This window comes from Hipposideros armiger, unplaced genomic scaffold, assembly GCF_001890085.2.
Source record: "Hipposideros armiger isolate ML-2016 unplaced genomic scaffold, ASM189008v1 scaffold_493, whole genome shotgun sequence".
NCBI lineage: Eukaryota > Metazoa > Chordata > Mammalia > Chiroptera > Hipposideridae > Hipposideros > Hipposideros armiger.
The window spans coordinates 1,140,725-1,167,244 of NW_017731843.1; positions in this window are offsets into that span (position 1 = coordinate 1,140,725).

Below are 26,520 nucleotides of genomic sequence, written 5' to 3' on the forward strand. Positions count from 1 at the left end.
GAGAGAGAGAGAGAGAGAGAGAGAGAGAGAGAGAGAGAGAGTGAGAGAGAGTGCACGAGCGAGCCCTGGTATCTCTCTCTTCTTATAAAGCACTAATCCCATCAAGGGGCTTCACCTTCATGAACTCATCCAGACCTAATCACCTCCCAGAGGCTTCACCTCCAAATACTATTACATTGGGGATTACGGCTTCCACATATGAATCTTGGGGGGACACAAGCATTTGGTCCATAACAACCCTAAAATCCACTTGCTCCCTGGGGCATCCCAGATGGTCAAGGAAGCACCAAGTTCTGGTTCACTTTTTCGGTGTAGCTGAATGAGTTTATCGGAAGCGCTGAGGCTATATTAGGGATTTGTATGAACGATATACTGCCTAGGTCAGCAAGCCCAAGTCTGTCAGGGTAGATAGATACAGAACCCACCTTTGTCCCAGCAGGAGACCGATGATTTTAACTGAGATCCTTCAGTCTGGAGGCCCCCAGAATCCCCTGAGCTCAGCCTGGTCTCTTGATCTGAGATATTTTTGGTTATTGCTCCAAGTAATTTCTCTGCTCCCTGGTTGAGCCTCCCCCTTCTGATATCCACAAAGCCCAGTCTCTTCTATAAAAGCAAAAATTCTCTTTCTCAAGCCAGATGCCTGGGGTCTTTTCTTTCTTACAGTATCTGCTTTCATCTCTCCAGATAGGGTGACCAACTCGTCCCCATTAGCCCAGGACCTTCCTGGATTTAGCACCGAAAGTTCTCTGTCCTAGGTCCCCATTCAGTCCCAGGTAAACTGGGATGGGTGGTCACTTCACCAGGAGAGGGGAGAGGAATGATTTTTCTCATCCATACACCATTTCTTTAACTTTTAATGTAGACAGCCTGTGTGATTGTGTGACAAACTTTCATCATCATTCTCAGAAATTGACAGGAGGAATGTGCTTTATTTTTTTGCAATGTGCTTTAAAAAATTATTAAGTTTACTGGGGTGATAATGGTTAATATTGGTTTCAAGTGTACAATTCCATAATACAGCATCTGCAGCCAAAGTCAACTATCCTTCCATCACCATATATTAATCTCCCTTTACCCTTTTTTACCTCCCCCCACACCACTTTCCCTCTGGTAACCACCATACTGTTTTCTGTGTCTATGAGTTTGTTTGTCTTGTTCCTTTGCTGCTTTCAGTTTTATAACCCACATAGGTATGAATGAAATCTTGTGGTTCTTGACATTTTCCATCTGACTTACTTTGTTTAGTGTGATATTCTCAAGATCCATCCATGTTGTTGCAAATGGCAGTATCTCATCTTTTCTTATGGCTGAGTGGCATTCCATTGTATATATGTACCTTATCTTCTTTATCCAGTAATCAATTGAAAGACATTTTGGTTGTTTCCATGTCTTGGCTACCATAAATAATGCTGCAATGAACACAGGGGTACACATTTCTTTGTGAATGTTTTCAAATTTTTTGGATAGATACCCAGTACAGGGATTACTGGGTCATATGGTAGTTCTATTCTTAACTTGTTGACGAGCCTCCATGCTGTTTTCCAGAGTGCCTGCACCAATTTACATTCCCACCAGCAGTTTTGGAGGATCCCTTTTTCTCCACAACCTCTCCAACACTTGATATTACTTGTCTTATTTGATGATAGCCATTCTAACAGGTGTGAGGTGGTATCTCATTGTGGTTTTGATTTGCATTCCCTAATAGCCAGTGAAGTTGAGCATCTTTTAATATATCTGTTGGCTGTTTGTATTTCTTCTTGGGAGAGGTGTCTGTTCAGGTCCTCTGCCCATTTTTTAATTGGTTTGGAGCAATGTGCTTTTGCAGACATAGTTGACGTCTTTTGTGCCCGCATGTCCCCTTTTGCACACTAGATGGCAGCCTCTGCCCTCTTATTTAAAGAAAGACCGACTATCACTTAAGAGGCCTTTTGGAAGTGTTAGCCGTCTGAGAAAACCTAGAGCCAGAGAGGATTGAGAGAGAGAGAAGTGAAATATATATGTTTATGGGACAGACTGGAATAAGCATATTAGTGTGAAATGACAAGTGATAAAAAGCAAAAATAGTCAGATTCAGTTTAAACAAGCAGTTAGAATTTAGGGTGGGAAGAGAGGAATGTTATTTCACTGCAGAGTGGGTCTGCTTTCACTATCTGATCCGAATAACACATCCATTGTGAATAAATTGTATAAAGGAGGAAAAAAAGCTAACTGGAGTTCGAGAAGCCACATCCAGAGAACAGAACATCTGGGTCGATTTAATTACAGCTTGGGTTCTCTGGACGAGTGAACAACGTAATGCAGGAGACATCTCTTCAAGTGTGTTTAACCAGCCCCACTGACTGGCTGCAGACAGGCTGATAAACTGGGAGGAGAAACCCCTCTGGAGGCTGAATGACTCATACCACCTGCAAAGAGTGCAGTTGCCATGAGCCTTGCTCATCCTCCTTTAGGAGCTAAATTTATATTCTGAGAAAAGAGCACTGTGGTTTTGGAGCTGGCAGGAGGGAGCAGGGAGGAGATGGGAAAGGACAGTGGCATCATCTTGGGGTGGGCCCCAGTTGGTTTGAAATGGATTCACATTAGAAGGGCTTTGTGAGTAAGCCCAAGGGATTTTTCCTGGAGAAAGTAGTGTATGAGCAACTCTACTTTTCTTTTAAGCATCTGCCCCCTTAAATCTCAGTATACTGGGGGTGCCAAAAATGTATACAAGTGGACACTTTGGTCAACATTGCTCAAGCAGTAGTTCGCCGTAATCAGAAGTGTCTGGATGCTGATGGTAACCACTTTGAGCACCTCTTGTAACTACAGAAGTCAAATGTGATTTGTATTCATCTTTTGTTATCGGTATATATTGAATATTACAGTTTCAATACAGTTTTCCTTTCTTAAAATGTGTGTACATTTTTTTGGCACCCTCTGTATATTAACATTGAATGTACAAGGCCCCCAAATTATGCTACTGATCCCCTCCATCCCATTTCAAAATCTTATTTGCGTTAAAGATTAACATACTGCCTTTTCTAAGCGATACTCATTAATCCAGATAATGATGGAGCTGGAAAGGCCCTCAGTGGCCCAGTGGTCCAGGGGTTTTTGAAACTGTTGGAGAATCCTAGTTTCCCAGCGTTACTCCAGGGTTTCCTGAAACAGTGATGCATTTGATGCTGCCCGTAGAATAATTTTAAAATGTCTAAAGAAACTGTAACCACTTTTATCTCTTGTATTGTAGGCTCTAGGGAAAAAAATTTGTCTGAAAAAAAAATCCCTTATTAAAAATAGAAGTTTGAAGACTAGGTCCACCAGAGCTCTTCTCACTAACCCCACATCTAGTCATAGTTCTTTCTCCTTCACTGGTCTTTTTTGTTGCGACTGTCTCAGTCAGGTCTGGCTGCTATAACAAAGGGCCATAGGCTGGGTGGTTTACAGCAAACTTTTATTTCTCACAGTCCTGGAGGCTGGAAGTTTAAGATCACGGTTGAGTCCTGGTGAGAGCCCTCCCTCCGGATTGCAGCCTGCTGACTTCTTGTATCTTTGCACGGCAGAAAGAGAGTTAGCTGGCTCTCTGCTCTCTTCTTATAAGGGCACAAATCTCATTCATGAGGGTTTCCATCCTGATGATCTAATTATTCCCTAAAGGCTCCGCCTCCTAATACCATCACATTGGGGATCAGATTTCAATACAGGAATTTTAGGGGGACACAATCATTGAGTCCTTTACACCTATACATTTCTGAGAATAGTTCCTTCCAGGTGTTTTTGTATATATAGGTATATATTTCTCTATATCTATCTATCTATCTATCTATCTATCTATCTATCTATCTATCTATCTTTCTATCTGAACTCACTGAACACTTCTTGATTATTATTATTAATAGTTAAGACTGGTGTCCAGAATGACCAAAATCTGGGAAGTTCTATTTTACAGCGAACGTATGTCATTTTGGCTGTTCTCTCTGGGCACCCACAGAATAAGCACTGTGCCAGGCTAGGCTCATGATTATTACACTTCACCTTCTTGGCCACACTAATTGCTTAGTAGAATGAGCACTGACTAAGGCCAGGTGGTCAAAGATCTTCCCTGGGATTTTTCATACAGTAATTGAGAAAATCTGGTCTCTCAGGTTATGAGTGAGGTAGATATTTTTCAAAGATGCTCACACTGTCGCCCGGACTACAGTTCTTTTTACGATGTGACTTTTCCACTGCTCCTTTTGAGAAGTGGGGTTTATGTTCTCTCTCCTTGAATCTGGGTAAGTTTGGGACTATGGAAATAATGCTTTGTGCTATCCAAGGCTGAGTCATAAAGGGTAATGCGTTTTCCACCTAGTTCTTTTCGGATACTTACCCTTGGAACCGAACCACCATGCTATGAGGCAGCCTAAATAAGCACATGGAGAGGCCATGAATAGGTGTTCTGGCTGAGAGTCCCGCTGAGGTAGCATCAGTCACCAGACAAGTAGATGAGGGACCCCTCAGATGGTGCCAGGTCCCAGCTGTCAAGTCACCCCTAGTCTTTGAGCCCCAGCTGACACCACAAAGGCGAAAGATTAGAATACTAACAATGATTATAGATGTGTGAGCAAAATAAACTACTGCTGTTGTATTAAGCCACCAAGTTTGGGGGGGGGGGCTAGTAATACAGAAACAAATAACTGAAACGTGGAACTTGATAATAAGAATTTGGAATTCCCAGCAACCGTGTTTAGTATATGAAGAAAATTTATTCGTAGGAGAGGAAAACAATGCCAAGCAGAGATAAAAGTGAAAAAAGAGAGACAAAGTTCCTATGATGATTGAGTCCCCACACTCAGTCCCTGAGGTCCTCCGCTCACTACCTGCTTTGGTAACTTTTCCATTCACACTCTGAACTAAGTACTCTAGTTTCCTTCCAACAAATTCCTTTTCTTACTTAAGGTGATTTGATTTCTTACTTAAAATGATGTGGGTTTCTACCACCACTTTCGCAAAGAGGTCTTTACAATGCTTGTTTTCTTCAGCATGTGTTGTACATCATTTTTACTCAAGGTGTGGTGCTGAGATCAGCAGTAGCAGCCTGAAGTGGGAGACTATGGGAATGCTGATTTCCAGGCACCATCCCAGACTTACTGAGCCTGTGGGGTGGGGCCCTGGAATCATATTTTAACAGGCTCTCCAGGGGATTCTTGTGCATGTTTCAGTTTCAGAAACTCACTCTACATTATAGCAGTGCCCCACCTTTCTTACCCTCCTGAAGGGTGAGAGGATCATGCAAATGACACCTAAAGGTGCTGGATGAGGCAGAGTCAGAAATTGAACTTCAGAGTCTTGTCATTTGCATCATCTTCTAACCACCACTTACTCTATAGCATCTGCTGGGCCCTGCCTAGGTCTATCTAGGTTTTGACACAGTTCCTGTCCCCAAGGAGTTAAAGTTTAGTTTTGGGGAAATTATATGAATGAAAGAATTCAGTTATGCACTGTATGTAGTTCATGCCAAAAGCCAAACAATGCCAAGATGGGACCATGCATCCTAGACATCCTATATAAGCACCATTTCAAATATTTTGTTCCCTGACCCTCTACACTATCAAGATGTCCTCCAAAATCCAACTTTTGAGAAGGCAAGCAGCATTTCGCAGACTGTCTTTCACATCTGTCAAAAGCACGAAACTCCAGTTCCACATGTCCCAATGTTGGGTTTAGAAATATAGCCTCTATAGATAGGTTTTTAATGAAAGGAAAGATAAATTATCCTCTGGTGGTGAAGCCAAGAGAGAATTTGCAGAGGATGTAAAATTAAGCTGGGTCTAAAATGATGGGCAATGCTTGCATTCCAGGGGTCAGGGGGAAGGGCAGCCTAGGGTGGAAAGAAACCTTGTGCCTGAAGAGAGCCAGGGAAGAGCTGGGAGAACAGCCAGAGGGCCTGCTAGACCCGATTGCAGAGGAGAAAAGCTGGAGAGAAGAAAAGATGGGTACTGTATTTGTCCATGAAAGTCACGTGGGACCACAGGAAATGGGAGAGTAGGTGCTCGTGATGAAAACGATCCCCAAGAAAGATGATTCCGACAGTGGCACCAAGGATGAGTTAGGAGACAGAGTGAAAGAACTTCCCTTAAGGCTTTGCTGTGTCCCATTGTCTTTTCTGTCCCATTCTGTTGGGGGGGATGGCACTTTGCTTTTCAGGGCCTTTAATCCAACATAAAAATAGTTCCAGGTTTATGTTAACTGCAGTCTTTCCCAAGTGGTTTGTTCCTTTCAACGTGTGCTTCAAAATACTGACAGTCTCTAACGTGAGCACATTTTATCCTGCACCTTAGGGTTTTCCCCCCTTGCTATTTGTGGCATTCTCTTCCTGGATCAGTGTTTGGCAAACTGTGGCAATTATTGGAGAGCATTAAAAAAACCAAACTCGATTGAAGTATAATTGATGTACAAAAGATTGCATGTTATTTAAAGTGTACAATTTGATGTTTTAACATATATATTATATATATTATATATATATACACACATATATATATATATCTCACCACAATCAAGATAATGAATATATACATTATCCCCTGGAAGTTTCCTCATGCCAATTAGGGGGCATTTTTAGCTATATTTTGCAGGAAGAGTATCTTCCTGACAGGGGAGTGGTGATCAGAATACAAACTGGATCCTCTTTGGTTAGAAACATGGACTCCATGCCATTTCATGAGAAATTCCATCCATCACTCTCTCTCCTTTACCTCCTACAGCCCCTGTGGAATTTAGGGAATGTTCTGAATAACCAGTTTGTATGAGGTTGGTAATAGTGACAATCATACATTGAGAAAAAATATACAGTGCCTCACCTATGCCTTTTATTTATCCTTATTCTTCTTCCCCACTAAAAATAAAAATACCCATAATTTTTGGTTGCTTACCAAAGGCAAGATACTGGGCTAAAGGCTCTACATACAATTTTCTACTTATTTCAGTTTTCTGAGGTGGGTTTTGTTTTTTCTTAGTCTACTCTTTCTGAGTTAGATATTAACAGAGAAGTTGGTGACTTGCCTAAGACCCTTGGTTGTTAAGTAGAGGCCCTGGCATTTGAAGTTTGATGACTGCAAGCAGAGTCTCTGTATACAGAAGCACAGGTTGGGCACTGCACAACTCCAGGGGATCTCATTCAAGTGGACTACAAAAGCCGTCATCCAAGTTCTTTCTCTTTATACTCTGTTACTTTGCCTACATAGGGGAAGCTGTTGTTTCCTTTTTCTAAATGAGCTAGGTAATAAAGAAGCTATTGGTGCAGAGAAATATTTCTCAGGAGAGGCTATCTGGCCATTAGGAGACCTCATGCAGTTTTATGTATTGCAGTGAGTTCACCAAGGTCCAGAATCTGGCTCTCAATTTCGTAGGTCCAAAACTGATCTTTCACTGGGTCAGAAATTTTCATTCTTGAACCTTCTGACCCACACTGATTAAGCCACAATACTTAATGTATACCAAGTATACTAAGCTTTTGTATTGGCCGGATCAATGCATTCTTTCCTTAAGGACCACAGGAAACAAGATTATCAGGAGGCAGCTTGAAGAGCAGGGACTCCAGACAGAGATAACTAATTGTCTCATCTGAATGCTCAATGATATTTCACTGACATAACCCAATGCTATGGACTGAATTGTGTCCCCTCCCCCAATTTGTATGCTGAAGTCCTAACCCCAATACGACTGTATCTGGAGACAGGGTCTTTAGAAGGTAATTAAGGTTAAATGAGATCATAAGGATGGGACCCTAATCCCATAGGACTGTGGCCTTATAAAAAGAGAAAGATCTCTGTCTCCTTTTTTCTTCTTCTTCTCCAACTCCTCCTCCTCCTCCTCCTTCTCTCTTCCCCCCTTCCCACCACTCTTTCCCTAGTATGTGAAGACACAGAAAGAAGGTGGCCACCTACAAGCCAAGAAGAGACCTCTCACCAGAACCTGACCACGCTCACACTGCAATCTTGGACTTCCAGCCTTCAGAACCATGAGAAAAAAAATCATCTGTTGTTTAAGCCACCCAGCCTCAGGTATTTTGTTTTGGCAGCTTGTGCTAACTAAGACAACCACAGTTACAACACCTGCAGACCAGATTTTGTTTCTGCCTAAATTAGGTATGTCCTCATCTGGGCAGTGCTTAAACGGGCCCACATCCCTCTTGAGCTCCAGATCCAATGAGCCACTTGGCTATCTTGCAAGAACCTCAAAGTCATCACACCTGAATCAGAACTCATTGTCTATACCCCCAAACCCCCGCCCTCCTGGGTTCTCCAATTCAGCATTTGGCATCGCCATCTACCTACCTGGGAATCGTGCTTAGGTCTTCCTTCTCATTTACCCCTATAGCCAATCAGCCACCAAGCCCCACCATCTCCACTGCCCACTTATCACTTCATTCCTTCCAGTTGTTACTCCCCGAGTTCAGGCTACAGTTATCTATCTCCTAAATGGTGTCTATGTCTCCTACCTGGTCACCTCTGGTCAATTCTTCTTCCAGTGGTTAGAGTGACTGTTCTAAAAAGTAAATCTGAGGGCCAGCCGAGTGGCTCAGTTGGTTAAGAGCTCGCTCAAGAGTGTGAGCTCTGAGTAACAGCGGTTTGATGCCCGGCCCGAGCTGAGCTGCTACTGAGCTGCCAACAGGTGGCAGGATGGCTCAGCTAAAAAAAAAAGAAAGTAAATCTGACAGTGTTACTCCGAAGTTCAAACTTCACAACCTGGCTTTCCATGCCATGCAAGATCCGCCCTTTCTTGTACCTCTTGCATCTCCTCAAACCACTCTCCCCTCAGTATAGGCGGTGGTCATGCTAAATTCCCTTCTTGCCATTTTTGGACCTGTTGTGTTTAGTGTCAGAAAGTTTGCACACATTGGCCTTTTTGCTTAGAACACCTTTCATATATATATATATATATATATTTCTGTTTTATTTTATTTTATTGTGGTAAGAACACTTATCGTGGTAAGATCTACCCTCTTAACAGATATTTACGGGTACAATACAGCATTGTTAACTCTAGGCTCAGTGTTGTACAGAAGATATCTAGAATTTATTCATCTTACATAACTGAAACTTTATACCCCCTGAACCCACCCCACCCATCCTGTTTAACTCTAATCCTTTTCTAGCTTCTAGAGCACTAAGTACTTCTATATTATGGTCAACACCCTACTTCATTATATTGGTTTGCTTATAAGTGAACCGAAAGCACTGTCTTCCCTTTTGGCTGTAAGCCCCCTGAAGGCAGGGGTCCTGAATATCAACCTCACTGCTCTATCCTTAGCATCTAGTGGTGGGCCAAGTGCCTAAGTGCTTAGTAAACATTTGCTGAATGAGTTTAGCTCTCTGATGCTCCTTTCTACACTCCCCTTTCTGAACACTCCCTTTCCAATTTACATTCTTTCCTTGACTCCTTAATGGATTAAAACCAATGATAGTACTAGTTTTTCTGTTTCAGGAGCCATCCTACCTTTTATGGTGACTGCTTATCTCTGCTCCTATTTATTATGTGTTGGTTTATACTTGAACTCTCAGAGGGGAAGCTTATCACCCTATCTGAGTTCTGAGAAGCCTCACTATTGTCAGCTGGGTATCGCTTTCCCAGAGGTGCCATCACACTGCACCGGTGCAGAGCATCACATGAAAGCACCCTCACCTAATATTCAACACTAAATTTAACCAGAAAGCATCAAACCCTCAATTGCTAACAAGACATGAATACTCTCAGCCAGCCATGTTAAGTCCCAGTTAGGAGAGGCTGGATTGTGGTGCGGTTAAAAAAGAAAAAAGAAATCAGGGATTTAAAACGAAGGATTATTTCTTGCTTTTGCTACTTGTTCATTGAGGTTGGTGGGGCTTCTGTTCCATGTCACCTCACTCAGGGCCATGGTGGACGCAGGCTTGACCTTCCAGGGCATCCGTGGTTGCCAGCAGCAAGGGAAGTGGGAACATGGAGAATTGTGCACCAACTGGTAAATGCTGCCACTTCAAAGTGACACACATCCTTTTCATGAGTCAGATGAGGGGGCACAGAGGTATAATCCTACTGTGTGCCAGGCAGGAGAACTAGAAATATCGGTAAACGACACTGATGTTTATCATGGATACAAAAAGAAGATACACAGAATTTTGAAGTGCCCCCTCCAACATAGAAGGTGGGCAGAAAGGAAGCACAGGGTTCCTAGCAGGGATGCCCAAGCAGGAGACAGCACCAGACCAGGGTTGGAGTCAAGGTCAGGTCTGGGTAGCAAGAGCCAGAAGAGGGGTTCATTAGGAGGCTCTAAGAAAGAAGCCGAGAGTACAGAGCCGGGCAGGCCCCTGGACCCAGGGAGAGCACTGCCAGGGGTTACGGTTACTGTTTTCTTTGAGGAAAGAGGCACTATTCTCTAGGTGGTGAAGCAGATTAAAAAAACTTAATATTTTAATCCTAGCTCTTTCGCAGGCTAATGATTCAGGAGACAGTTTAGATTGGATTAGGCCCAAAGATACTTAATATTTTTTTTCCAGAAGGGAAACATTTCAATGTAGGTTGCCTATTTTATTTTTTAACTCCAAGTCAATACAAAGTTCTTCAGTCTAAGGCAGTTGATTGCTCTGGGTGTCAATGTAGCTCACGCGGATATATGTAAAATCAGCTTGTGAATGCAAAGCACTCCTTCCTGCTCAGTAACCTGTTATCATAAAAGCAGTACAAAGGAATAGGGCCACCCTTTCTCATGCCAGCTCTTGCCTCAGTGTGAAAGCCTTTCCTTGGTTTTGGTCCTCTATTCAGGCAAAGGCAGCAGAGATAGGTTCTAATTCAGCTCAACACTGACTTTTTAAAATGATTTCTTAAAAATCCTTGTTAGACATCTGTGTGATCTTGGTGTTGGTATCTATTGTTTTTTCTCAATCAAGTTGAGATGTGGGTATGTTGAGTGATTTTTGGATGGAAACTAGGACATTTTGAGTCTTATGCTATGAGACTGGATCTTATCTAAAGCTTGTGTTTTAGCAGATCTTCTTTAGCTCTGCTTTGGTGGAGAAAAGGGGGGACACTGCCTTGTTATTACTGCCAGATGGGGACGGATGTTCAGGTTCTCCTCTGGCCTCAGTGGAAACCTGTGGGGGAGAGAGACTCCTTGGTACTGCTGGGCAGTGGGGGGACCTAAGGTTCCCCACATGGCCTCCCCCAATGCCATGGGGAAGTGGAGTGGGCAGTGGGTTGGCCCCATTATCACTGAGTGGTGGTGTAAGTCCCACCTCTCCACTAGGCCTCCTCTGTTTCTCTGACACCACCCAGCAGGGAAAGGGAGGGGTGCTGCCTCATGGAGACAGAAGGCCAGGATCCCCATGTGGTCTCCACTGACCCTCCATGCGGTCGGAGATGCTTGTTACTGCTCAGCAAGAATGAAAATCCCAGCTTTCTACTTGGTCTTCTCTGATAGCACACCAGTTGGGGGCAGGGTGAAGGAAGGGAGTTTGGGGTACCTTATTACAGCCTGGCAAAAGTGGAAATCTAGGCTTTCCATTCAGCCTTTATCGGTGAGAGTGGGGGTGGTGTGGCACCTTTTTCTGTGGTGTTTGGCTGGAATTGAGTAGTTTTGTCTAAAAGTTCTCTCTCTCTCTCTCTCTCTCTCTCTCTCTCTCCATGCTTAATTGTGTTTCCAGCTTGCCAAATTCTCTAGTACCCAATCTTGAGGCAAAAAAGAAAACTCAGAGAACTCAGGTTCCTAGTCTGCCTGCCTTCTTCTCTAACTTTCAGAGTCTTTCCTTATGTGATTTTTATGTCTAGGGTTTTTATCTGTACTTAGCAAGACAAATGGGGAAAAATATGTGTACTCCATCTTTCTGGAAGCGGTAGTCCTAGGGTCAGTTTTAACTCTAGCAATCTATGAGTCTTTTATCCTGGAGCCTGTGGAATTTGTTACGGATTCAGGGCCCCAGTGGTGCCTCATGGCTAACAGGTAGTTCAGCCCAAAAGATGACTCTGCCCTGACTGCTGTGTGACCCTGGCCAGGTAACTCTCTCTGATGCTGACTTGACCTGGGTTGCTAGAAATGTAGGGTTTTCAAATTCAGAACGTTCTTCTCTATTTCCTTCTTGCTTTCCTTTACCACTAACCCTGGCCTCGTTCTTTATTATTTGCCCTTCTTTCTTGTCTTCCTTTCCTCTTCTTATCCTATTTTCATTCTTTTTTCTTGTTTTTCTGACTTGACATGTAAAGACTAATCCCTGAGAGCGTGCCTTTTTCTTTCTGCGGGTGAGGAGAGTTGAAGGACACTTTTCTGTTGGGATTCTCATGTTTGTTCTGCATATTCAGGGTACACATCAGTGTCTTTTATTGCAGGTGCTTAAATAAGGTCGAGGGGTTAATACCCTCAGGGATCCCTGCTAAATATGTATGAGTTGCTTTCACCTAACTTTGTTGACTATTGCCACCTGGTGGAGTGAGAGAGAATCTCAGATGAGAGAAGGAGACTGAAGGACAGAAGGATACTCGACAGTGTGATCAAGATGTACCCTGAATAAACTGTCCTTCCTGGATGATGACTTTCTTTTTTTGATGTTGTATAATCATTTTAACCAGTTTGTGATTCTGATTCATACTCAACCGTTTGAAGGAGGGTGCAGTGGGAAGCTTAAAAAGTAGGCTTTGGAGTTCCAGAGAACTCGGGTTGAATCTCAGCTAAGCCTTGTAGGAACTCTGGGGTCTGCAGAAAGTCACCTGACATCGCTGAGCCTCTGTGAAGAGGGCTAATCCCAGGGTGATTCTAAGAAGGGCTGGGTAAAAAGAAGGTGCGCTGGCATTGTTCATTTCCTTCCCACAGTGATGAAAGCAGAGTCCATATGTGACTCATTAAGAGAAAGAATGCTACCTGGGTCTGGGGGCCATGCCTGCAACTGGATGCACTGAGTCAAAGGAGGAGGGGAACTGACATTTACTGAGGTATAAAGTGCTGGGTACTTAAATGATTTCCTTTAGTCCTTGAACAACCCTTACTTTATAGGTACTAAAACAGAAGCTTGGAGATATTAAGCCATATCACATGGCTAATATGCAGTGTAATTGGGGAGTCAGGTTTTGAACTTAGTCTGAGTTTTTTCCCCCCTTTATCACATTCATCTGATGAATATTGGCAAGGATAGTATTCGTTTGAATTCTGGTTTACGCCTAGGTTACCCCCATAATATCAGTTTTAGAGTCTGCTGAAAAGTAAAGGTGAAGGGGCTCATAATTTGACTGATGCCCACCAGATTCCACCTCTTCCTCCATCAGCTACGAGGGGAAGTGGGGGTTGTCTAAAGAAATTTGAGTCGGGGGCTGAAGTGGGAAGGAAAGGGGACTGAGGAGGTGGGCTGAGCTGGAAAAGTTGGAGAAGGTGAAACTTATCTGAGTGAAACTTGTCTGACTGGGGAGAGCTTTTTTGGGATCAGGACTGTTAGGTATTCCTGCAGATCTGCAGAGGAGAGAATTCTGCCCCTTCTAGTAGGCCATGCAAACGCCATCTGCATTTGGATCTGCTGTGACTTTTCATTGTGGAAACATACTTCGTTCACACAACTACAAAGGAGCCCTCCTGCCGTGTGTCTTCACACTGCAAAGGCATACACAAACCCATCCATCCCCTCACAGCCTAGAGAGGAGCAGTGCAGAGTGACTGAAAGGAAGGGGACTATGAGTGAGTCCCTCCTATGTATTTGCTGAATTCTCTTCAACTATGTTTAAATAGCCTTTCTGGAATGCACCACAGTCCTACACATAAACTACCCATTTTATCTTTTTCATTTCTCTCTTTTAGCATGAGTTGGGGGTTTCGTAAGCTTGCAGTTTGGTAGAGAAAAGGATTGAAGTCATAAGAGAAAAATAACTAATTCATCAACTACATTTACTGAGATTATAATGACAGAATTACCTACATATTTATATATACACTCAAATACTAACACAGTCAACCTTAGCTGACTTACCTCTCTCAGGTCCTTCTCCAAACTTCATGGCCAGCCAGCATCCTTACTCTGGTGCATGCACTCTCAGATATCTTGCCCCTCTTGCTTTGTAGTATTCTAAGAGCAAAACTCTAACCTTGGTTAAATGTAATTCTCTGTCTTCTCTATGCCTGTACTCATGTAGCCAAAGATGGCTGGAAAAATACACAAAAGTATGCCAATTTACCTTACTCTAAATTCATTACTACAAACTTCAACAGACTGCTGATCCTGCTCAGCAGTCCTATCATATTTTTTATAGTCCACTTGCTGTCTCCCATTTTCATAGGTGACATTTTGTTCCATATTTTCTATTATTATTATTATTTTAAAAGAATATCTGTAGCAGCTCTCTTCGTAATTGCCCCAAACTGGAAACAACTAAAATATCCATCAATAGGTAAATACATGAACAAACTGGTGCATCTATAGGGTTGTTGGAAAAGTCATAATGAATTTTGTCTATGTTTTTCAAAGATCATTTATTTATATAAAGAACAAAGATCAATCAATGATATATTGCCCGTTTTGTTCGATAACCTTTCGCCATCTTTCTTCCAGTGAGCTTCATAATTCCTTGTTCGTAGAAGGACCTGTCTTTATCGGCAAAAAACTGGCGCTGATTTACAGCCTCATCTGAATTGAATGTTATACCATGCAAGGAGTTTTGAAGAGAGCAAAACAAGTAGAAGTCTGATGGCGCAAGGTCAGGCGAGTATGGTGAGTGTGGCAACACATCCCATCCAAGCTCCAATAATTTTTGACGGGTGATCAAACTTGTGTGTGGTCTCACGTTGTTGCGATGGAACACAACTCCTTTACAATTAACAAGCTCTGGACATTTCTGGATGATGGATTCATTCAAACTGTCCAATTGCCAACAGTACACATTCGAATTCATTGTTTGGTTCCTTGGTAGGAGCTTGAAAAACATGACACCTTTAAAATCACACCACACTGAGAGCATAACCTTCCTCTGATGAATGTCTGCTTTTGATGTCGTTTGAGGCGAATCATCATGTCAGGACCAAGGCCGTTTGTGCACCACATTGTTGTAGACTATTCACTTCTTATCATGTTATCAGTCGCTTCAAAAAAGGATCGTTTTCCTCATGTTTAATGAGCATATTGCAGATGTTTATACGTGCTGTCAAATGAACTTCTTTGAGTTTATGTGGAACCCAAATAACGAGCTTGCTTACGTATCCCAGCTTCTTCAGGTGGTCATGAACGCTTGAGTGATGGATGTTCAATGTTTTTGCAATCTCTCGTGTTGTGTAATGTGGGTTTGACTCTATCAATGCCTTTATTTTGTCATCATCAACCTCGGTGGGCCTCCCTGACCGAGAAGCATCATTGAGATCAAAATCACCAGCACGGACTTTCGTGAACCATCGTTGGCACTCACATTCTTTTTTTTTTTTAAAGATTTTTATTGGGGAATTGGGGGGATGGGAACAGTGCTGGGGAACTGAGGGAAGGGGAACAGACAAGTTGCTGTCATTTTTGTTCTTCAATCTCGTTGTGGAGGATGTTGCTTCACTGGCCCAAGTTGGCACCGTCATTGCGCTCTTCCCTGGTGAGGCAGATCAGGCGCCGGCTTCTGGACGGCCGCTCACGGTGGCTGCTGGCCACTCACGCTGGCTGCTGGCTACACACGGTAGCCCATGGCAACCCACGGTACCCCATGGCAACCCACTGCCACAGGGGCTGCAGCCTACGCCGTCGCCGGCAACTCAAGGCAGCCCAGCTCCAGGTTGAGCTGTTGTTCAGCATCTTAGCTGTGGAGGGCAGTGTCACTGGCCCTCATATGTGGGATCCGAACCGGGGCCCTCTGGCATCCCAAGCGAGTTCTTAACCATCGCGCCACTCGGCCGGCCCCGGCACTCACATTCTTGTAGAGCATTGTCACCATAAACTTCACGCAACTTTTCATAAGCTTGACGCACGCTCTTCCCTTTACAGAAATAAAACAGTAAAATATGGTAAAAATGCACAGTTTGGTCTTCCATCTTCAGCTTGTTATAAAATCTCCAAAACTCAACCAAATCGCTCAATTTTTTTTTCAGAATGAAGCTAGAACTGTCAGCTGTCAAATGACATAGCAATAACATAGATGCGAATGACTCTAGTACTTCCAAAAATGAACTAGTGCCATCTGTTGCAAAAATGCATCATGACTTTTCCGACAACCCAATACATAATGAAATACTGCTCATCGATAAAAGGGATGAACTATTGATGTATGCATAAACATGAATGCATCTCAAAATAATTAGGCAGAGTGGCAGAAGCCAGATAATAAAGAGTAAATAGTGTATAATTCTATTTATATAACGTTCTAGAAAATACAAACTAATCTATAGTGTTAGTGGTTGCCTGAGGGGTGGGGGAAGCCAAAGAGGGTGGAAGGGAGCTATGATAAAGGGGCACAGGAAATTTTGGGGCATGCTGGATATATTCACTGTCTTGATAGTAGGGATGGTTTCATTGGTGTACACATATCTTAAAACTTATAAAATTGTACACTTTAAGTGCAGTTGATTGATTACATGTCAATCACACCTCAACTAAACTCTTAAAATTGTTTCAAAAATAAAGAATAATAAATCAAATTAAAAAAAAATCTGTCTAACCAATGCAAAAGCCTTCATTCATGTTGACTCAGAATTTTCCTTTTGAATCTGGACAAATTGCTAAAAGATCTCCACAAAATCTAACGTATTGCTTAGGAATATCAAAATACTCGTTCAAGGCTTAGATCTTGGAAAATCCTTGGAATTTTTCTACAATTTAAATCTGGTACGTTGGAAAGAAAAGCTACCATGATTTTGATAAAAGACACTAAAAACTGTTTCAAAAGGAAATGGGATAAACGAGGGTACTATGAAAATGACACTAACATTTGTGGGCCTGTACATGAAATACCATGATTGCTATTGTACCCATTTCGCAGCCTGCTGAGGATGGAGAGTGCTTGGGACTATTGTGGCACAGGCACGGGGTGGGGGTGGGGGTGGGGGTGTGGAGGGGTGGGTGCACTCACACTACAACCTGCTCCATTAGGCCCCACTGAGTCCATATAAAGAAATTGCCCACGGCTTATCCTTTTCCTACCATATTGTAGTTCCAAACTCCTTTGGCATACAGTTTAAATTTGGAGGTTTTCTCCTCCCTCCTTTTCTTGTTCCCCACTCGACCAATGCCATAAATTTATTTCTCCCCATGATGCTTTCTGTAATATGGTTCACGGCTCACACTGGTCTTAGTTTATAGGCACTGAAGGATTATAACTGATGACCCGCTCAGGTTTGCTAAGAATACACTAAAGCAATGCTCTCAATACCCGAGGAGCCAGCCTGTGTTTGAAAAGGAGGCCGAGGCTGTTCGCTACCTACCGTGGCCAGGATGCTTCCTCCGGAGCCCGGAACTCCTCTCACCGAGGAGCTGTGGGTGCGCACGGTGCGAGTGCCGCACAGGCCCGTGGGCACGTCGGGTGGGAGAGGCGGGTGCACATTTCCGTGGGCCTGGGCCTGGCGGCCTGCGAACGCGCCGAGTCTCCCTCCGGTGAGCTGAGGTCGGGGGACTCCAAGGATGGGGCGGACCAGCCCTGGGACCTCCGTGGACATTGGAGCGCAGCAGAGGTGAGTTGCTCAGGTCGCCGAAAGAGCCCTCATCGTCGAAAGTGGAGGATGCGTCTGGAGGGGCGCAGGTTTCCTTAGAGGCATGTAAGCGAGAACTTTTCCAAGGCGCAGGCGGCCTACTCGCTGTATTTGACTAAAGCTGCGTGCGTGGCTTCGGGGTGAATGTCTGACGAAAAGCGCCCATCCTTCTGATTGGGTGCCGCCGCCCTGGTTTGGGAGCCCGGGGCATCCTGTTCTCTGCTTGTAGGGCTGGATCTACTCCTTGAGTAAGTGGTATGTGGCCGGCGAGCAGCTTAGCCCTTTTCTTGTCCTAGCCTTGTTGAGTGACGTCACTTCCGCACAGCTCGAGCTAGGCCAGAGCTGGGGCTTGGCTTGCGGCTGGGCCTGGCCGCGGAGGTGCAGGCGGCGGCGGCGATGTCTCTGCATAGCCGGGTCACCTTTTCTATTATTGTTAGCTCTGTACTGTAACCTGCAACATGACTTTCTGACACTCAGTTGAAGATCTTCCTTCTTATTTCTGAAACAATTGAAGCAACCAGAAGAGACTTCCACCAATCCCCATTCCCAACCCCCGCCCCCATCTGTCCCGTTATGATCAGTGATCCTTCCTGTTATTCTTAATTTAGTGCTCAGGCTCCTAAATTTGACCGTCGTTGGCATTCTATCCTACCCCTCACGTCTGCTCAGGGGAGCTGCCTCTGTAACTCCTTGGTTTCTATTCCACTTCCTTCATTTTTTTCTTCACGGATCATTCTCGTTAGCATATAAGCATGCGGGTTTTCACCTTCTTATTGTTTTTTTCTTTTTTTCAACCTGCTTTTGATCTCAATTCTCCCTTCAGATACTGCCCATTTCTCTAATTCTTTTAACAACAAAACTCTTTGAAATAATTTTTCTATTAAAAAAACCCCTCTCTTTCTCCATTTCTGTCTTCCCATTCTTTCCTAAACCAATTTACCAAGAAGGCAGTATAAGGGAAGTGCTATTTTCTGAATCCTATGGTCGATTTTCATCTTGATCTTACTTAATCTATTATCAGCATCCCCCTTGAAGTGCTTTTTTCCCCCCACTTGGTTTCCAGAACCCCATCTCTGATTTGCCTCCAACTTTACTGCCTGTTCCTCGGTATCTTGTGTCATCAACCTCTTAAAGTTGGAACATCCTAACTCAGTCCTTGAACCTCTCATTTTTCCATACTCACTTTTTTCATGATTTTCCAGTCCCATGTAGTATTAAAATACTATATATATGCTGTGACTTACACATTTTTATCTCCAGCCTAGACCTCTTCCTTAAACTACATATTTGTTTATCCAAGTGTGGACAAAAATATCTCTACTTGGATGTCTGATTGATATTTTAAATTTAACATGCCCCAAATAATTCTCCTGCCCTAAAACATGCTTTGCTTTCAGTCTTCTGCATCTTAATTAATGACAACTTCAATCTTTCAGTTCCCAGATAAAATCGTTGGGGGTCACCTTTGATTTCTTTCTGTCTTGCACATTCCACATTCAATGTCAGAAAGCTATATTGGCTCTTCTACCTTCAAAATAGAATTTGACTGTTCTTATTATCTACACTGCAACTACTCTGACTACTCTGATGTAAACTTCCTTCATCTCTCATCTAGGTTATTGTAATGGCCTCCTAACAGGTTTCTCTTTGGGTAACCTTGCATCTCTACAATCTATTCTCAACACAGCAGCTTAAGTGATCCTTAAAACATGAGTCAGATGATGCCATTCCTCTATTCAAAAATTTCTAGAGGCCCACAGTCTTCTCAGTGTAAAAGCCCATGTAAAAGTCCAATGGCTAACGAGGGTCCACACCATCTGCTGACTTTTGCCTTTCTGATCTCATCACCGATTGCTTTTTCTCTCTTTTTCCCACTGGCTTCTTTGCTTTTACTGAAATATGCCCGATATGCTCCCACATCTGAGTCTTTGCAATGGTTGTTCCCTCTGCCTGGTGTGCTATCCCGCAGATATCCTTGTGTCTTACTTTCCTCATTTAGATCTTTGCTCAAATGTCACCTTCTCAGTAGGCCTATCCTGACCCCTCTATTTAAAGTGACCACTCTTTCTTCAACCTTGATTTCTGGTACTTCTAGCTCCATTGTCTGCTTTACTCTTGTTCATATCACTTACCATCTTCTAAAATACTAAACACATTCCTTATTTATTTTGTTCATTTTCTGTTTCTATTAGAATATAGACTGTAAGCTCCAGGAGGGCAGTGTTTTTGTTTAACTATAGTGCCCAAGGTATGCAGGCCGTGCACTGCAAAACTTCCAGGTAGCTGTTCTGATAGACCACCAAGCCTTGGTGTTGTGCTACGTGGCATTTCTGCCTATATTCCTGCTAGAACACAGTGTGATTGATTGTCCTAGAACTTGTGCCACTTAGCACCTTGACTGTACTAGAAAAATGCCAAGTCACACATGGTAGGTGCTCAACAAATATTTGTTGAATGAAGAATGACTAAATGAATTTATTTATTGGGTTTCCTTTATGGTCTGATACAAGGTCTATTTTTGTAAATGTTAAATGTATGCTAAAAAAATTATATTCTCTGTTGTTGAATATAAATTTCTAAATACATCAAATTGAAGCATGAGCATATAATTTATTGTTCAAAGTATGACACACTTTGAGAATGAAAAGGGGCACTATTAATAGCCCCAGCAAGAGGCATTAACCAGTACAATTAGGGGCAAATCAGGGCATAGCATTATTCTACTGACAGCTCAAGTTTATTAATTATATCATTCTAATCTTCAGTATCTTTTCTTATTTCTGTCTGCTTGACTTATCAGCTTTTGAGAGGGGCATATTAAAATTTCCAATGACAAATGTTAATTTATCTATTTCTCCATATTTTGATATTCTTATATTTCACTATAGTGTTTGGTGACCCTTGAACCCTTTTAAACTTGTTTTTTTTTTCTTTCATTATAGGAAATTTATTTCTGTTATTTCTTCAAATATTTCCTCATTTTTTTTTCTCTTCTGGGGCCACTGTTTTCCAGATGTTGGCCTTCTACTACTATCTACTTAGTAGATAGTTAAACAAAAATCTTTTATCTCTTTATTTTATTCCTGCTTGATTTTGAGACAATTTATCAACCTAATTTTAAAACTCACCAATTCATTTTTTTCAGTTGAATAAATCTTTCTATTTATTCCATCTATTGTGATATTTATTTCAACTATTGTAATAATCAAACCTAATACTTCTTTGTTTTTTTAAAATCATTTCTAAAATCTTTGTATTACTAACATCTTTATTTATTAGTTATAATTTTAATGCTTATTTTAAAAAGAATCCCTTGGTTCATCTGTCCTAATATTGCTATTTCAGGTGGGTATGTGTTCTTTAGTTTGTTTACTTTCTTTTGAGGTTATTATAACTCTCAGGTGTCTAGTTATTTTTGCCTCTGAGCTGAAGCTCCACTGAGGCTATCAGCTACCCTGTTTGTTAATGTGCATTTTAAAAGTGATTTTGTTTGTTTACTTTGGATATTTTTGAATTAATTATACTGTGATCAGAAAATGTGGCCTATTTCATATATGTTCTTTGAACTTTATAGAAACTTGCTTTATGACCTTCCTAATATGTGGGCAATTTTTGTAATAGTTCAACATGGGATTGAGAAGAATGCATGTTCTCTAATTGTTGATGGAAACGTTTTATAGCTGTCCATTAGGTCAAGCTTGTTAATGTATTGTTCAAGTCTTCTGCAGCTTTATTAATATTTGAGAGTTTGTTTTTTTTCAATAACTGAGAAAGGTATCTAGATGAAAAGATTTCACTATGATGTTGAATTTATTAGTTCGGTCACTTTTTGCTTGACATACTTTGGAGATAGGTTATTAGTTGCATACACCTGTAGAATTATTATGCTTCCTGAGAATTGAAACTTTTATCACTAGACAGTGACCTTTTTTATCTCTAATAATGTTTTCTGTTAAATTGTATTTTGTATGATATTACAATAGAGCTGTCGGTTCTACCAGTTAATGTAGGCGTGGTATATCTTCTCTCAATCTTTTACTTTCGAATAGTCTATGTCATATTTTAGGTGTATCTCTTATAAATAGCACACGGTTGAATTTTGTTTGTCATCCAAAATGACAATCTCTTTGTTTTAACAGCTGAGTATAACTAATTTTTCTTTTTTATAATCACTATTATATATTATACTTATGAATCACTTTTGGGCTTTCTATTTGCCCACATTTTCAATGCTTTTTCCTCCTCCTTTTCTTAGTGATCTTAGGATTCATTTACTTCTTGTTTAATTCCATTTTGTCTATACTGTTTTGGAAAATTGTATGCTTTGTTTTTTATTATTAATGATTTGGTTTTTAATAGTTGCTTCTCACATTTTAATATACACGTTTAACTTAAAATTATTAAGCATTTTTAGTATTTTTCTGAGAAATACAAAGATATTATTTCACTGCAGCTCCAATGGCCCTTTCCTTTTTTAGATGTTTTACGTAGTATATTTTTAATCATTTTAAAACTCCACAAATTAGATATTATTACTGTTATTTTATATAAGTAATATTTGTGTAGATTTACCCACTAGTTTATCAATTTCTTTTCACATTTTTCCTTTTTGCGACACAGATATTTTCTTCCTGAAGTATTCTTAAAGGGTTTTCTAGTGAAGACAGTCAATGATAAACTTTTAGTATTTATTTATCTGAAAGTGTATGTGGTGTGAGATGGGTTAAATTTTTTTTGTATGTTTGTTATTGTGTATGGATGTCTAATTGTTCCAGTACCATTTGTTGAAAAGCCTGCCTTTTCTCCATTGGATTGCCTTGATATTTTCATTGAAAATCAACTGATCATATATGTGAGCGTCTATTATGTCTCTCTGTTCTGTTCCACTCATTGTATGTCTATCCTTTCACTAAGGCCAAACTCTCTTGATTACTAAGCTTTATATCAAGTTTTGAAATCAGGTAGTTAGTTTGGGTCCTCCAACTTTGTTCTTCCTTTTCAAAATTAAATTGGTTAATTTGATTCCTTTTGCCTTTCTATATAAATTTTAGGATCAGCTTATCAATATCTGGAGAAAAAACATACTAGGATTTTTTTTGGATTGTTTTCAACCTATAGATGAATTTGGGAAGAATTGACATCTTAACAATAATGATTTCCTTCAGTCTTTTACCTCGTTTGAAAAGTACCATTTAAAACAGCACCAAAAAATGAATTAATTAGATCTAAACTATCAAATATGTGCAAGAGTTGTATACTGTAAAGTAGAAAACAATGAAGAGAGAAATGAAAGAAGACATAATTGATTGGAAATATATACCAGTTATTTTAACAGAGATAATTTAATATGAAGAATTGTTAATGAGGTGTAAATTTGTTGACTAGGTTTCTGAAAACAAACCAAAACAAAAGGGCTCTCAAGTGTTAGAGAGGCAGCAAGTGCAGATACTATTCCTAAATTCTAAGAGATTAGAATCACTAAAACTTACAAGTTCAGAGGAGGGGCCTCATGAAGCTGAAATCTAAACTTTTGGGTAGTGGGTAGTACTCTTCTGGTGCTGGTGTCAGTGAGCTCAGAGGAAGGGTATTATGGGTCTGGGATCCAGCCCTCTGAGGAGGGGGCCAAGCTGGCTGGTACAGGTGTCTCAGGGTATGCGATGAGTCTTGTTCTGCTAGAGCTGAAAAACTGCGGACTGCATTCATCTGCTGCTATGGGAAAGCACTCTTGCCTGGGTGAAGAAGATGCTCACAGGAATAGGGAGCAGCTTGGAAGCCAAGAGGAGAAAGTCCCTTCTTCCTCCTCCATCCTTGCACTCTGCCTCTGGCACCACATATTGGCAGAGCTGAATAGGGAGACATCTGGAGAGGCAGAAATGTGGTTTACAGCCATAGATAGCATCACAGAGCAAAGTATAGAAGGCTTAGCTTAATAACTGGACCAATCAGAGAGCAAAGGAAATCAGGTACTAGACTACTTATTGTATAAAAATCATGATTTTGTAGCAGTTGAAGTACATCAATTTTAAATATAAGCAAGTTTTATGTAACAAGCCAAAATAGAAAAGACTCAAGGGAGAAGCCATGCATGAGAAAATTAAGGGTAATTCGGCAAATGTAGAACTTTATATACAAATGACAAAAATGGAGACATGGAACAAATACAAAGCCTTATATTAAGTTACTAGTCGTTATAGACTGTAAGATTAGACTTTGCAAACATTTTCTAGGCAAGTTCTCACCAAAAGTATCCACTCCTTTTTCGGATGCCATTGGTTGATATGTACAAGGGTACAAAATTCTTGGCTTGTGCTCAAACTTTTTGGATAGCATTTTAGCCTTCTTTTTGGCTATCTTGGATCAGAAGTGGCAGCTGTTTACTACCTGGCCTCACTGATGGCTAGTTTTGTGTAAATATTTCTCACTGGGCTGGCTTCCTGTTTCCTCTGTCTATTGATGGTACCCAGTGAGTTCTGAGATGTCACCCCTTCCTTAATCAAGCTAATGCTTGCTGGTTTGGCCGCTTTTGATGTGTGCAGACTTCTCTAGAACTGTGTGTGCCCTGCCGAGGCCATTCTCTGCCTCCGCCTTGACATGGCTCAAAGGGCAATTACCCCCATCCACTGGGCTTTGCAGTTTTAGCTGTTTCCTGGTTTCTCCGAAGGTAAATTTTTTTCTCCATTATCCATTCTTTTTGGAAAGGAGAGTGGTGTGTAGAGGTAGGTGGTCTATTGCACAAGGAAGAACACTCACAAAGCTGACTGTGGCCCAGACCTTGTGCCCATGTCAGGAGCAGGTGTGCCCATTGGTCCTCAGTCCTACTCAGGAAAGCTGTGCTCCCCAGGCATCCTGGGCCTGCCTGTTGCAGCCCCATCCCATCCCATCTCTTGGTGCTTGTCTGCTTCCCTGGCTGGATTAAAGATTTCTTCAGGGCAGGGACTGTAGTTTGTTCTTACACATATAGCGCCTGGCCCAGAGTGGATGCTCCAGAAGCATTTGTTTACTGAATGACTCCAGGATTGCTGGGAGGCTGCGTCACAGCGTTTGGGGCTCCAAATGTGGGGCTCTAGATACCCACCCCCCTTTCTTAAGGCATCTCCTGGCTAAGTCCTGATGATGTGGTGTTAAGGGATGAGCACTTGCCTTAGGACGAGGAGACCTACGTTTGTAGATACATGTTAACGTCTCTGTGGTTTAGTCTTCTTTTCATAAAATGGGGTTGTGACAACTTGCTCTGCCTGTCTCATAAAGTTGAGTGAGGATCACATGAAACAGTAATGTGAAAGTGCTTTAGAGACTGTCAAGCTCTCTCTTTACAATTCTCATCACGGGAAAGGAAGAACCGGTCACTATGTTTCTCGGGGTTTAGTTAATTCACACACTGTCACCTAATTCTAACCACCTCTCAGCCTGACTTGCCCTCCTGACCTGGGAAGCCAGAGGGCAGCCCTGGCTGGGTGTTTCCTGGGAGTCAGCCTGTCTTCTGTGTCCTGAACCAAAAAGGGAAGTTGTTGAATCTGGAGTGATCTCCATGACCACTAGGTGTCACTCTTGGCCTTAAAAATAATCTATTACACCCCACCCCATTCCCACCCCCACCCACCTACACACCCGCCTCCTGTTAATTTTCCTCCTCCTGTCGCCTTTGGTTCTGGGCATTGAGCTTGGGAGGGATCAAATGTCTCGTATATTTCCAGTATGTGTCTCATATAGTTTTTAAATTCCTGGCATCAACAGTTGGAGCCATCAACAGAACACTTAGGCCTTTGCTTTCGGGTAAAGGGTGCTTGTGCAATTCCAATTTATTTTTAATTTTTACCTAACCATCGCATGATCAGAAAGGTATACTTATGGCCAAAATCTTCACAAAATGTTCAGGACCAAAAAGTAATAAATGTTTGTAAGTCAGCACATTTGGGATCGGTCATTGCAAGTCTCCTACGCTACCTTCTTCCTCAAGTTTTTGCTGTTAAAAAATTATTTTAAAAAATGCTGCCTCAGTCGGACCTGATATTCTAAAAGCAAGACAAGGGAGGGAAGTCTCTGACTTTACCTCCGCCAAGGTCTTCAATGGACAAAGCTAATGGACACTCCAGTTTAGCTTTTATCTTGTGGAGATCTCTGAGGGCATTTACTCTGTTGAATACTCTTCCCTTTTATAAACTCTCCCTGAACTTTTGTTCACAATTTTTTCCTGGTGTACTTTCTAGTTCTCCGGTTGTTTCTTCTCAGCTGTCTTTCTGGGCTCCCCTGCACCCATGGTATCTCACTGTTTCCTGGGGGTGCTGTCTTTGGCTTCTTTTTTTTCCTACTGTATACAATCTCCTAACCCATTGGTTCCAAATCCATACTGTAATCCACACCTCTGACTATTGTGATCTCCACCTAGGTGTCCCTAAGGACATTGCTTTAAAAAGTAGCTTTACTGGGATATTTTCATATGATAAAATTCATTTATTTTAGGTGCATAGTTTTGTGAATTTCGGTGACTGCCACCTCAATGAAGATATGGGTCTTAGAAAAATGTACTCTCTTTCACTCTGTAAAATTTCTTTCTCACATCTTAGCTTTGGTTTTCAGTATCCTCTAACCCTACAAATTTCCTTTTGGCCCTTTGCAGTTGGCCTCCTGCCCTGACCCTTATCTCCTGGCAACCATGGATCTGCTTTCTGTCCCGATGTTGCTTTGTGTTCTCTAGCAGTTATGAAAATAGAATCAAATGGTAGATAGTTTTTTGTGGTTGACTTCTTTTGCTTAATCTAATTATCACATGTACAAGAAACAAGCTGATCTCTTGCTCCAAGTTTCTCTTGTGATGGCGACTCTATTCGCCTTGATATTAAAGCCAGAAATCTGGGTATCATGCTACCCAGGCCCCTTCTTCTCATTCACCATCCCCCAAC